Below are 12,624 nucleotides of genomic sequence, written 5' to 3' on the forward strand. Positions count from 1 at the left end.
TTACCAGGCAACGTGGCCACCCGCAGTCACCCTGGGAGGAGCCTCCGCTGGTCACTAAGGCAACCTCTCCCCCCGCCAGCCTCCCCGGGCGGATTAGGAGCCTCAACCAGCCTGTGCTGGCCCAGGTGGGGTCGCCGAGAGGCTCCCTCCCACTCTCCCGGTGAAGATGGAGGTTCTTGTGGACCTGGCAGCGCTGGGGTTCCCCAGGAGGTGCGGGGACCGGACTTAGGGCTGCTGGCCCTGTGCCCAGCTGTGCTCGTGGGTCGTATTGCTGGGGCTCCTCCTCCCACGAGAAGACCACCCGGCCTTCCCCAGGCTCCTAGGAGACTTGGCTACTCAGGAGGGGTGTGCGAAAAAGCACAGTGAATCGCTGCTCGTCGCTGAATCGAGGGGACAGGGCACCAGCCCACAGGAACATCTTAAACGTGTTAATCATGATTTTACTGGTCTTTTCCCCCTTATTATAAACACTGTCTGCTCATTGTTAGAAAAGCAAGAAAACAAAGATAACACAAAAAGAAGAAAATAGGACAGCACGTACAAAATTGTGCTAACTGAAGTACGGTACATTTTGCTAATTGGAAGATGTGTGCAATTCAGTGCATCTACATTTTACCTAAAGAAAAGAAATATGCAACTAACAACCACAACAGTAAGAGATTGGGTGGGAAGAGGGGAAGGTAGAAAAGCAGAATGTTGGTAACTGTTGCCGTGGAGGACCCGCTGCACAAGTCTGTTCACTTTGTATATGTCTGAAGGTCTGTTTCTTTTTTGTTTTTTTTTTTAATTAATTAATTAATTTACTTTATTTTTGGCTGCATTGGGTCTTCGTTGCTGCGCATGGGCTCTCTCTAGTTGCGGCGAGCGGGGCCCACTCTTCGTTGCGGTGCGCGGGCTTCTCATTGTGGTGGCTTCTCTTTGTTACGAGGCACGGGCTCTAGGCGCACAGGCTTCAGTAGTTGCAGCATGCAGGCTCAGTAGTTGTGGCTCGCAGGCTCTAGAGCGCAGCCTCAGTAGTTGTGGCGCACGGGCTTAGTTGCTCCGTGGCATGTGGGATCTTCCCAGACCAGGGCTCGAACCCGTGTCCCCTGCATTGGCAGGCGGATTCCCAACCACTGCGCCACCAGGGAAGCCCTGAAGGTCTTTATAACGAAGAGTGTTTTTTTTTTTTTAAGTGTATAGGAAAGCGAGGACTTTATTTATTATTTATTTTTATTGAAATATAGTTGATTTACAATGTTGTGTTAGTCTCTGGTGTACAGCATGGTGATATATATATATATATATACACACACACACACTCTTTTTCAGATTCTTTTCCATTATAGTTTATTACAAGATATTGAATATAGTTCCCTGTGCTATACAGTAGGTCCTTGTTAGTTATCTCTTTTATATATAGGAGTGTGTCTGTTAATCCCATACTCCTAATTTATCCCTCCCCTCCTTTCCCCTTTGGTAACCATAGGTTTGTTTTCTGTGCCTGTGGGTCTGTTTCTGTTTTGTAAATAAGTTTCTTTGTATCATTTTTTTAGATTCCACATATAAGTGATATCATATGATATTTTCCTTTTCTCTGACTTACCTCACTTAGTATGATAATCTCTAGGTCCATCCATGTTGCTGCAAATGGCATTATTTCATTTTTTTAATGGCTGAGTAGTATTCCATTCTGTAAGTGTGTATATATGTATATATACACCACATCCTCTTTATCCATTCCTCTGTTGATGGACATTTAGGTTGTTTCCATGTCTTGGCTATTGTAAATAGTGCTTCTGTGAACATAGGGGTGCATGTATCTTTTCAAATTATAGTTTTCTCCGGATATATGCCCAGGAGTGGGATTGCTGGATCCTATGGTAGGTCTATTTTCAGTTTTTAAAGGAACCTCCATACTGTTCTCCATAGTGGCTGCATCAACTTACATTCTCACCAGTAGTATAGGAGGGTTCCCTTTTCTCCACACCCTGAAAGCGATGACTTTAGAGTCAGCTAAACACAGGTTCAAATCCCAGCCCCCAGCCCTGCTGTGTGACCTTGGGCAAATCACCTGACCTCTCTGGGCGGCAGTCTTCTCCCTGGTAAAATGGGACCGTGGCCCTCTTTCCTTGCCTTGTTGTTAGGAGAAATAAGTCCCTGGTGCATCAGTAAAGAGAGGCAGGGCAGCCCCCAGGGCATTTCCTGGCCTGTCTGCCCACAGTGGTGACAGCTCTGGGGTGGCTGGTCCTGTGCTGGTTACCTGCCCCCTCCCCCCACATCTCTGAGTGGTCCCTTTATCACTCCGCACGTCCCTTTGCACAAGCTCAGTGCTCCCCGTGAGCCCTGAGCAATGCATACACATAACTCAGCTTCTTCCTGTCTGGGGCATGTCACCTCCCCCGACTTCCCAGGCGGTGGCCCTGACCGGTGCCCCGAGGCTCTGCGGTCACTGTGCAGGTCTTCCCTGGGTGAGGCCGGGGGAGGGGCTCCTGTGTCCCTGGTCTGTGTGGAGCGGCCATCTTGGCACGGGTCAGAACCCTTGCACACTCTTGGCTCCGTCTCTCTCGGGGTCTGCACCGCACTGAATAGTGTCCCCCCAAATGCACGTCCACCCAAGACCTCAGAATGTGACCTTATTTGGAAATAGGGTCTTTGCAGATGTCATTAGCTGAGCTGAGCCATCCTCGAGCAGGACAGGCTCTGGTCCAACGACTGGGGTCTTGTAAGAAGAGGAAGCAGACACACAGGGAAGATGGCCACGTGACAGCAGGGGCGGAGACCGGAGGGATGTGGCTATGAGCTACGCCTGGCGTCCCTCGCTTCCTGCACATTTGGTGAAAAGCTTCAGTTCCATCCCTGGGCCTCGTTCTATCCCTAATGTATGATTTCTCTCCCTTCCTCCTTCCCTCTGTCTCTTTCCAACTTCATTAACGTTTCATGCAGGTAATTCTCATCACAACAGCAACAATAATAATAACTGCAGGGCAGCCCTGGGCCTGTCCTGCTCCAAGCCCCACACTCATTCAGTCATACACTCAGAAACCAGAATAGGCTTTTTCTTACCAAATGTGGGATTTTTAAAAAGTGGGAGTTGGGAATCAGCAGGACAACATAATTGGAGACGTGACATTTCTCTTTAAAATGCAACCTTTTCAGTTAGCCGACTGCGATGGTCAGTCTTCTGTGTCATCTCAGCTGGGCCATAGTGACCCACCGTTTCATCCAACACGAACCCGTGGGTTGCTGGGAAGGCACTGGGGGATGCGGTCGGCCTTGCAGTCAGTTGGCTTGAAGTAAAGGACCTGACCCTCAGTGACGTGGCGGGGTGGAAGGGGCGCGGGGCTTCACCCCTTCACCACTGGGAGATCCTAGGAGCAAAAGTGAGGTTTCCAGGAGCTTCAGCTCCTGCTTGAGTTTCCAGCCCGCCCTGTGGATTTTGGACTTGCCAGCCCCACATCACGTGAGCCAGTTCCTTAAAATAAATCTCATATATTCAGTTGGTTCTGTTTCCCTGGAGCACCCACCTCCTGTAGGACTAGGAGAGGCTGCAAAGCCATTTCAGGTTTCTGGGGCTCCGGAAGTGTGAGGTCCGTGTTATAGGCAACGACCACCAGAGGGCAGCAGAGACCCCCTAATGGGGAATTCCCACGTGGAGGGCAGAGTGGGAGGTGACCCCAGGAAACGCACCAGAGGAAGCCCATGCCTTCAGGCAAGATGGGAAAAGGAGCAGCTGATGGAGAGAAAGAGCAGTGGGGCATTCATGAACTTAAAGAACTTTAAAGAACCGAGACCACTTTCTAGTAGGGCCACACGGAGACATCTTGTGGCCAGAGAGAGAAAAGCCAGGAGACTGGGGAGAGGGGGGTGCAGGGGCTGGATAGGGAGAGGGAGGAGGATGCAGGGGCTGGTTGGGGAGAGAGCCTCCCCCTCCTTCCGCCCTCCCCCTCCTTCCGCCCTACCCCTCCCTCCCCCTCCCCCTCCCCCTCCCCCTCCCCTTCCCTCCCTCCCCCTCCCTCCCCTCCCTCCCTCCCCTCCCCTCCCTCCCTCCTCCTCCCTCCCCTCTCTCCCCTCCCTCCCTCCCCCTCCCTCCCATCCCTCCCTCCCTTCCCTCCCCTCCTTCTCCTCCCTCCCCTCCCTCCCCCTCCCTCCCCCTCCCTTCCCTCCCCTCCCTCCCTTCCCTCCCCCTCCTTCCCCCTCCCTCCCCCACCCCAGACCCCTTCACCACCCTTGGCTGCAGGGGCAAACAGGTCTGTGTCCTAGAGAAAAATGGCATGAACCCTGTGCACACCCCACCTGCACCCCTGTTTAGTGCCCACGGCTTGCACTCTTTCTTTCCTATATGTATTTTTGCTGAACCACGTGAGAGCCCATTGCAGACATCCTGACCCTTTGCCCCAAATCCAGCGTGCACCTCAGGAGCAAGTTCGTCACGTTCTCCTGCAAGAACTCACATGACCATCACGCCCAGAAAACGTGGATGCAGGGCTGGCGTGCAGTACCCTCTCCGGGGTCGCATTTCCCCAACCGTCCCACTAAAGTCACTGGTGGCTGGTTTTCCCGCTGATTCGGGATGCATTGCAATTCCTGCTGAGTCTGTTTCGTCTCCTTGAGTTGAAAATGGCCCCCCCCAGGCTTTTTCTTTTCAGGATGCTGACTTTCTGTTTGTAACAGAAATAATTTCTGTCCTACAGAAATAATACAAGAACTCCTTCACCCAGATTCTCCAATTGTTAACATTTTACTGAGTTTGCCTTATCATTCTCTTCTCTCTCTCTCTCTCTCTTTTCTGAACCACTTGAGAGCAAGTTGCAGACCCGATGCCCCTTTACCCAAATACCCGGTGTACATTTCCTAAGAGCAGGGCAAGCCTCTCACACGGCCACAGACAAACTCGAAACCAGACGGTTCACACTGTTACACACTCTTTCACTCTTTATCTAATCTACAGGCTTCATTCAGATTTCACACTTGTCCCCGTAATGTCATTTCAGTGCGTAAGCAAACAGATCATTTTCTCCTGCTCCAGTGTCCAGGCCAGGGTCACCTGCTGTCCTTAGCTGGCACGATTCTGATGTTTTCGTGGACGGGGTGCCAGTTGCTTTGGGGGAACATCGCTCGGTTGGGCTGGGCGCGGGTCTCATACCTGGGCAGGAGGACTCAGAGGCGGGTGGTCCTGCCCCATTTTATGAGACTGTCTTCCATAGCCGGCTCTGTTCCCTCCACCGTTCCCCGTGTGATGTCACTGCCAGCTCTCGTCACTTGCCCCCACCTGCTGGTGAGCCCAGGATCTGGCTCAGTCATCCTCCGCCCCCCACCAGGGGTTTGCCGAGTGTCTACTCCGCCCCCGGCCCTGGGCTGCTGTTGGGGACGCCTCTCTACACAGGCAGAAGGGTCCCTGACTCGTGGAGCTTGTGCCCAGGGGCCAAGTCCAGGCTCCTTCCTCCCAGCTGGGCCCCAGGGCAGGCCAGGACTCCCCTGAGCCTCAGTTTCCTCATCTGTGAAGTGGGGACAGTCATCTTCCACCCTCACAGGGTGACCTCAGGGAGGAAATGAGATGGTGCCAGGAAGGGACCCTTGGTGTCCGGCCACAGGAGCCCTGGGCAGCATGGGGGTGGCTGCCAGTGCCCAGAGGGGCCCCATCCCCATGTGGGGTCTGACCACACCGAGCTCCGGGAGCTCTGCCCTCCCAGATCCAAGCCCCAACATTTGTAGTGCCGCTCAAGATTGAATTAGCTTTGTTTTGTTTTTTTTCCCTGGCTGCATTGGGTCTTCGTTGCTGCGTGTGGACTTTCTCTAGTTGCGGCAAGCAGGGGCTACTCTTCATTGCGGTACGTGGGCTTCTCATTGCGGTGGCTTCTCTTGTTGTGGAGCACGGGCTCTAGGGCGCGTGGGCTCAGTAGTTGTGGCTCGCGGGCTCTAGAGCGCAGGCTCAGTAGTTGTGGCGCACGGGCTTAGTTGCTCCGCAGCATGTAGGATCTTCCCGGACCAGGGCTCGAACCCGGATTCTTCATCCCTGCGTCACCAGGGAAGTCCCTGAATTAGCTTTTTTTCTTAGCAGCCACATCACGCAGAGCTGGCATTTCACAGGCTTCACGGAGCCAGAAGGCAGGTACATGAACTCAGAAAGGGGCACTCACTTGGGGCTGCTGCAGACCCCACAGTCAGCAGTGGCTTTGCAGCCCTGCCGGGCCTGGTGTCTCTTCTGACTCTGAGTCCGGCTTGGGGGACGTGCTGAGAGGCCCCAGGGGGACAGGGGTCAGGTAGGGCCCCCAGGTGGGTCCCGCTCGGTGAAAGTGGTGGGGTGGTCCCAGGCCCGGAAATGGCTCTGTCCTAGGCGGGCCTGCGCTGGGGGCATCGGGCCAGCGGGAGGGATAAGGCTGGAGGGGGCGATGGGGAAGGTTCCCCGACCATGCCTGGCCTCGAATTGGCAAAGAGCAGTAAAAAGACAAGTGGAATGTCCAAGTTCACGTGACGGGCGGCGTCCGGGGTGGGGCTGGGGGCGTCTCGTCCTGCTCGCCCCTCACCCCCCCGGATTCTGCTCCTGCTCTGAAACATCAGATAATAAACGTTTTCTGTCTGGGGTCATTTGGTTACAGCCACCCCAGCAAACTCCTTTTTAATTCAAAGCCTGGCCATTCATCTGCTCTCTGGGGCTGGCTGCAGAGGACACAGAGCTAGTGTGAACCCTGGGGCACCAGAGGACTCGTGGGGGTCAACAAATCAAAGGAAACCCCAAATAATCATGGCTTTAACAAGATGGAAATTGGGAATTCCTTGGTGGTCTAGTGGTTAGGACTCTGCGCTTTCACCGCTGAGGGCCTGGGTTCAATCCTTGGTCGGGGCACTAAGATCCCATAAGCTGTGCAGCGTGGCCAAAAAAAAAAAAAAGAAGATGGAAACTTATTTTTCACTGCAGGGGGCTCTATGATGTCAGGGCCCAAGTTTCTCCTATCTTGTTCTTCCTATTCCTAGAGTCACCCCCAGGCTCCAAAATGGCTGCTGGAACTCTGGTCATCACATCTACCATCTAGCAAGCAAGAAGAAGGGAGAGGCAAAGAACGGCATGCCCCTTTCTTTACTTAAGTTGTACATCACTTTGCACCCACATCCTGCTGGCTAGAACTTAGTCACACAGCTACACCTAGCTGCAAGGGAGGCTAGGAAATGTAGTCTAGGCTGCAGGGCCCCGCTTCTGGCAGGGCCCATAGCTACCAACTTCGCATGGACTCAGTATGCACTCACAGCCACTAAAGCCCCAGCCTTTCCCAACAGGACACCAATGTCAGGGATCTGGGGAACTTGGCAAACACCCCACCCTGTGTTCCAAGAACTCGGGGCTCATGTGCTGAGCAAGCACCAGGGACAGGCCTGGTGTCCCATGTTTCTCCAGGCCAGTGGTGGCCTTGGGTTCCCCAGGCTCAAGATCTTGTTTGTGGCGTGCCTCACTGCCTGTCTGCAGTCTTGACCAAACAATTAGAAAGGGCTCTCAGATTTCTTCAAATGAGTGGAAGAAAAGAACCAAAACCAAAATATGTTTCCCTTGGAAAACTCAGGGGTGATTTTGAAACCCAGTGATGCAGAATGTCGGGAAGGGGTTGGAGTGATTGCTCTCTGGGCCCACTGAACAGAGAAAAATCCAGAAGCACTCCTGGGAGAGGGCCCTGAAGGATGGGGAGAGGGATCTGGGGAGGAGGGCTCAGGAGTCGTGGGATCAAGTCCCGCCTTGGCTTCTGGGTGCCATGTGACCTGGGCAGGTCACTTCCCCTCTCTGGGTCTCATGTTCTTATCTGTATAATGAGAGGGTGGGATCAAGAGTCCCCCCATCTCTGTTGCCCTGGGGATCAGTTCCACATCCCAGGGCACCGTGCACTCTGACCCTGTATAGCTTTCTGAAAAACCCTCAGCCCACAGCTCAGCGCTGCCCCAGGAACCCGTGGTTCCTGGGAGCCCAGCCCCAGCTCCACGTGAAGGGGCCTCCCTCCTCTATTCTTTCTCATCTGCTGGACTCCTGGCAGCACAGACGTTTCCAGAACAGGAAAGCCTTGTTCCCTCCTAGGCAAAGAGAAGACAATTTAGGAGCAATTAGCAGTTCCCCGGGAGAAGAGAGAAAGGGAAGGACGATGGGAAAAGAAAACCCTAAGATGCATCTTATTCATATTTCTTATAAAGCTTTTTTCCCCTAATTTTAGAAAATCCAGAAACATAGGTAGAAAGTACGGAGGGAAAAGCTGATAACCCACATCCAGAAATATCCATTAGTTGCATTGGGGTACGTTTCCTTACAGTCTCTTTAGTAAATAATTTACATGAGTTCATGATTTCTACATATCACAGGTCTGCCCCTGTTGTTTCTTATAAACTCTGCATGGGTATAATTTTTGTTATTTTTTCCAGCTTTTTATTAAGAAAGATTTCAAATATACAGAGCAGTGGAAAAAAACAGGACAACATAGTTTGTGCCCCCACCATCTAGATTCGAATACTGTTAATGTTTGCCAGTCTTTGACCTTGTTTTAATGGCTATATAATATTCCATGGCAGTAGGTGTACTTGAACTCAGTCAGTTACTGAACAAATATTTATTAAGTGGCTCCTCTGTGCCCAGCGATCTCCTAGGCACTGGGGCCACGTCAGGGAAGCGTAGGACCTTCAGTGCAGAACGTAGCCAGACCAAGGAGCCAACAGCCAGCAGGCGAAGTGGAATTTCTAACGTGCAACTCAGCCTTCCTGGGAGCTCAGGGCACCCTTAAGATGGGGGAAAGTTCTCTATGGGGACTTTTGGGTTTTGTGTGTGTGTGTTTCTGTGTGTATGTTTTTAATTTTATTGGAGTAGAGTTGATTTACAATGTCGTGTTAGTTTCCGGTGTACAGCATAGTGATTCAGTTATACATATACACATATTCTTCTTTTTCAGATTCTTTTCCCATATAGGTCATTACAGAATACTGAGTAGTGTTCCCTGTGCTGTACAGGAGGTCCTTGTTGGTTATCTATTTTATATATTCTACAGGGAGTTTGGCCATCAGTTTGGGGCCCACTTCCTCAGTACGATGGAAACCAGTGGGAAACCAGTGCCAAGTGGTCCCTGACTTTTTTCAGCCACGTCTCCACAACAGCCACTGGCTGTGGGTAGGACGCCACTGCAGCAGGGCCCAGCCCAGTAGTCCCCAAAGGCTGACCACATGCCAAAGCAGGCCTGGTTAAGCATTTGCACAGTCCAAAGCAAACAGACAGGAAGGGACATGGGAGACGCAAAAGCGTACTCACAAAGTGGGGCTGATCCCATTAAAAAAAAAAATTCCGAGATTGTTGATTTCCTTTGCTTTTGGTGCTAATGTGTCTCTTGCTTGGTGCAAAATGTCAGTGGTTGTAAGTAGTACTTTAGAAGTTGTCCTTTCTTGGCCAAACAAAGAGTTGGCAACCCTCTGTTGTTCCCAAAACTGGGGAAAAAGAAGAATTACTAACCTATGACATCTAAGAGCTGGGAACTGCCATTGGGTTGATCTCACGCACTCACAGTGGATGGGAATGGGCAACGCATTGTGACCCTTTCCTGTTTTCTGATCTACAACTTGAATTTCTTTTTTTTTTCCCTTAATTTATTTTATTGAAGTATAGTTGATTTACAATGTTGTGTTAATTTATACTGTAAAACACAGTGATTCAGTTATACATATATCTACATTCTTTTTCATATTTTTTTCCATTATGGTTATCACAGGCTATCATATATAGTTCCATGTGCTCTACAGTAGGACCTCGTTGTTTATCCATTCTATGTATAATGGTTTACATTGCTAACCCCAAACCCCCAATCCATCCATCCCCCACCCCCCTCCCCCTTGGCAACCACAAGTCTGTTCTCTATGTCTGTGAGTCTGTTTCTGTTTCGTAGAGAAATTCTTTTGTGCCATATTTTAGATTCCACAGATAAGTGATATCATATGGTGTTTGTCTTTCCCTATCTGACTTACTTCACTTAGTATGATAATCTCCAGGTCCATTCATGTTGCTGCAAATGGCATTCTTTCATTCTTTTTTTATGGCTGAGTAATATTCCATTGTGTATATGTACCACATCTTCTTTATCCATTCCTCTGTCGATGGACATTTAGGTTGTTTCCATGTCTTGGCTGTTGTGAATAGTGTGCAGCTTGAATTTCTTACCATTCAGTCTGTCCCAGTGTCCAGGGGCCCCAGGCCTCGAGGGGGAGGGTCAGTCTCACCTGGGAGACAGGTGAGCCACCTCTGTCAGTGATGGGGGGGGGAAAGGATGCTCGTGGCTGCCAGGGATACAGTTCTCTGGGACGTGTGGCATGGGCACCTTTATGCCAGCCCTCCAAACGAGGAAACTGAGGCACGGAAGGGTTTGCGTCCTGTGCCCGAGGAGATCAGAGCCAGGCGCCAAAGCCTGTGCCTCCCTTCCACAAGGGGTCCTGATTTCACCAATCAGGAAAATTCAGAAATAATAATCTGGGGGAAACAAATGCAGGTAAGACACCTTTTTATTTGGCCCAGACAGAAACACTTTTCAAAAGCCCAAAAAACTGAGGTTTCCCTATCACAGCATTTTATTCAAGGAACGAATACCGTAACGCACACACACACGCAGATGATCTCAGAGGAGGTGCCAGCTGCCCCCTCACGCTGACATACTCTAAACGCTCAGGGTCCCTATTTTGCTCCTCTTTTTTGAGCTCCCGATGGCCAAACTGCTTGATTCAAATCTCAGCTTCTCCGCCTGGCAGTCCTGAGACTGTGGCCCAGGTCTGACCTGCCTGGGGCCTCATTTTCCTCATCTGTAAAATGGGGACAGTAAGACAGCCCTTCGACAGGGTCTCGTGTGGGGTGAGTGCCCGGACGTGGTGGTCACTTTTGTTCCCGGTCCTGAAGCAGGGACCTGGCTGGGCTCGGGACAGGGAGGAGGAGGGGGCGTGTGAGCGAGGAAAGTGGGAGGATGGCCAAGATCCACTCTACTGACTTCGGGCTCCACCAAGGCATCCGAGCCGCCTCTGTCCAAGGCACCGAAGAGTGACCTCCCCTCGGGCTCCGCGATCCACAAGCACAATTCAGCGTCTTCCTCGGGCTCTGCAGAGCTTTTTCCTCTAAACAATGAGTGCTGAGCTCCTGTGCTTCCTCCCCACCAAGGGCGGCATCGCACATCCGCTGCGTTTGGCCGGGATGGTCGCTGCGGAGGCCAAGGCCTGGGGGATGGGCTCCGTCCAGGAGCAGAACTGCAGACTCGGAGGGGTGGGGGGAGTGTGTGTGGCCCGAGACCAGGTCCCTCCCAGGACAGTCACTCGGAGGACGCCGTCCAACCCGGCGGGGCCTTCAGTGACAACATGATATCGGAGGAGAACTTGATGAGAATGTGGAAATTTCCACAGAATGCGAGTTTGGGTCTGGTTCCTTGGACTTCTGAATGATCAGAGGTCACTCAGAGCAGTATGCAGTCAGGATCTGTGTTCCCACGTGGGTGCTTAGGATGGTCATAAAGCCATCCATTCATTCAACAAGATTGTTATCGAGCAGCTGCTCTGGACTGCGCCCTGGAGGACCACAGTAGACAGGACAGGTGTGCGCCCTGATTTCCTGGAGTCTCAGTCCAGAGGGAGCCCCCATTTATTTATTTATTTATTTATTTTTTAAATGTTTACAGGGGCCCAACATTTTTTTTTTTTTTAATTTATTTTGTCTGCCCCGGGTCTTAGTTGCAGCACGTGGGATCTTTAGTTACAGCATGTATACGGGATCTAGTTCCCTGATCAGGGATCGAACCCGGGCCCCCTCCATTGGGAGCATGGAGTCTTACCCACTGGACCACCAGGGAAGTCCCGAGGGAGCCCCCATTTAAACAAGAGCTTGGCAGTTCCGCGGGTGGTAAAGACGGTGTTCAGAAGATCTGGTGGGAAAGCAAGGTGAGAGCAGAGAGAAGCCACATCACCCCCACTAGGACGACTACAGTCAGAAAGATGGAGAGTCACAGGGGTTGGCGAGGATGCAGAGGAATCAGAACCAGCATGTCCTGCTGGTGGGAATGGAAACTGGTGCAGCTGCTTGGGAAGACGGCCCGGCAGCTCCACAAAAGGTTAAACATAGAGTGACCACATGACCCAGGCATTCCACTCCTAGGTATCTACCCAAGACACACGGAAACGCCCACACACACAAAGTGTCCACAACTGTTCACAGCAGCACTATTCACAATAGCCTCAAAGTGGAAACGACCCAAATATCCATCAGTGGATGAATGAATAAACAAAAGGTGGTCTGTCTGTGCACTGGGATGTTATTCAGCCATAAAAAGGAATGAAGCACAGGCTGTGACATGGATGAACCTTGAAAACATCCTACTAAGTGAAAGAAGCCAGTTACGAAAGACCCACATACTGTGTGATTCCACTTGTACGAAATGTCAAGAATAGGAAAATTCATAGAGACGGAAAGTAGATTAGTGTTTGCCAGAGCTGGGGGGTAGGGAGAATGGGGGTTGACACTAAAGGATGTAGGGTTTCTTTGGGGGGGTGGTGAAAATGTTCTGGAATTACATAGCGCTGATGGTTACACACCCTTGTGAATACGTTTTAAAAAAGACTGCTGAATTGTACACTTTAAAATTGTGAATTTTATAGTATATGAAT

Source organism: Balaenoptera musculus, chromosome 19 (assembly GCF_009873245.2).
Source record: "Balaenoptera musculus isolate JJ_BM4_2016_0621 chromosome 19, mBalMus1.pri.v3, whole genome shotgun sequence".
Taxonomy (NCBI): Eukaryota; Metazoa; Chordata; class Mammalia; order Artiodactyla; family Balaenopteridae; genus Balaenoptera; species Balaenoptera musculus.